The sequence below is a fragment of the Bidens hawaiensis genome, unplaced genomic scaffold, assembly GCF_021521415.1.
Source record: "Bidens hawaiensis isolate Kalapana, Puna unplaced genomic scaffold, B.hawaiensis_p1.1 tig00026584_1, whole genome shotgun sequence".
In the NCBI taxonomy this organism is placed as follows: Eukaryota; Viridiplantae; Streptophyta; class Magnoliopsida; order Asterales; family Asteraceae; genus Bidens; species Bidens hawaiensis.
Genome location: NW_027494263.1, coordinates 64,188 through 65,910, shown reverse-complemented (window position 1 = coordinate 65,910; position 1,723 = coordinate 64,188). Strand labels below are relative to the sequence as shown.

The following is a 1,723-nucleotide window of genomic DNA, read 5'->3' as shown; positions in this document are numbered from 1 at the left end:
GCATTAATCCATCTACTCTTTAAATATGTGGACACCAAAAAGCTTAAATCCATGAGCCTTTACATTGCCTGTTTGCATGACTTGATCCTCTTCCATCTCACTATTCACTTGATCATCTTCCATCTCACTATTCACTTGATCATCATGCTTAAAAGTATCTTCAGTTGCTTCCATACGAAGTGTTAAACTTTCTCCACTACGGCTCGTCGACTTACACGTGTCAATCACCCAAAACCCCATATTCTGCATTTCAAGATTCTCTTGATAATAAAAGGTTATCTTGTCCTTTGGCATTAGTTTCTTATCTTTCACAAACTGATTCCACCCCCTAGTGAACACAAAACTTTGGCTGCTTTTCCAATAACAATACCTAAACTTCCACAACCTTTTTTTAGTATCGTAAAACGGCAATGTCACCTCGTCGTTAGCAAACCCTTGCGACACATCATCGGGTACACGTGGAAAATACCTCACAGCATATTTCTTAGGTATAACCAACCTATTAAGCTTACCAACATCACTAGGAGTCAACTCCTTTTGAAAAAGCACCCTACTACAAAACCCTAAATTCCCATTCTCAACACCTAAAATATTATCATTCTCTTGACCCTTCTTCTGCCTCAGATAATCTTCAAACTTTGCTTGATACGACCGATCTTTGATCATACCTAGAATTCGTTCCTCGGAGTAATGGCTTTGGAAGTTTGTTTCTAGAACCGTTGACTCGGTCAACGGGAAGTTTCTTGGTGAATCAGCACTTCTTAACTTCATTGATGCCCTATCATAAGCTATAGCTGCATCTCTTTCTGATTCGAAGGTTCCTAACCATATACGCTGGTTGTTTGTGTATATTTGAGCCCCCCAATTCCCATTCTGTTGTGGGACTACCCCCTTGTATTTTTGTAGATAACCATTGTTATCAATTTCTGTAACATAATTATTCACGTATCTTGCTTCCATATGTTTCTCCGTTAATTAATTCCTATAAAGAACATAGTTACATAAAAGTGTTTAGTGAAACATAAAACATAGTAATAAATAAATACATGTACATGCATGCAAAGAATCATGTTAATAAGATTGTATACTTTTTTGAGGGACAAATATTTAGAATGTTTCGATGGAATTGATGTATAGTAATAACATGTATATATTGAAAGAGAAATCGTAAAATTTTAAAAGGTACAGGTGTAGGTATAGGTGGTTTAACAAGGAGCATTTAGAATTTAGGAATATGATAGTCTGTCGTTCCAATAAAAAAAAGAAACAAGAAAACAACTATAAAAATATGAATGCATAAACAACCAAAAGCAACTGTAATATTTTAAAAGGTGCGGGTGTAGGTACAGATGGTTTTACGTACAAGGAGTATTTAAGTAAGAATATGATAGTCTGCCGTTTCAGAAAAAAAAGAATAGAAAACAATTGTAAACATATGAATGCATAAAAGGAAAACTTGAAGAACATGAAGAAAAAGTTGAAATCTGAAACTAACGTACCTCTGGTATCTGAATAAGCTGGTAGGAAGATGATTTTGGTACTAGGATGAAGAAATATTTATATAAAGAGAGAAGGTTAATTGAATGAATTCAAGAGAAGAAATTGGAGTAATTTATGGAATTATATTAAGTTTCTAAAAACAATCCAAAGCCATTTCTGTAATAGATCTTCCATTCCATAAATATGATTGTAATTTTTACATGAGATCGATTCTTTATATAAT

At 34.0% G+C, this 1,723-nt stretch overlaps 1 pseudogene; it reads right to left on the bottom strand.

The window, feature by feature from the left end:
* On the bottom strand, nucleotides 1-1,070 carry LOC143573531 (AP2/ERF and B3 domain-containing transcription factor At1g51120 pseudogene; annotated as a pseudogene).
* Nucleotides 1,071-1,723: the final 653 nt, after the last annotated feature.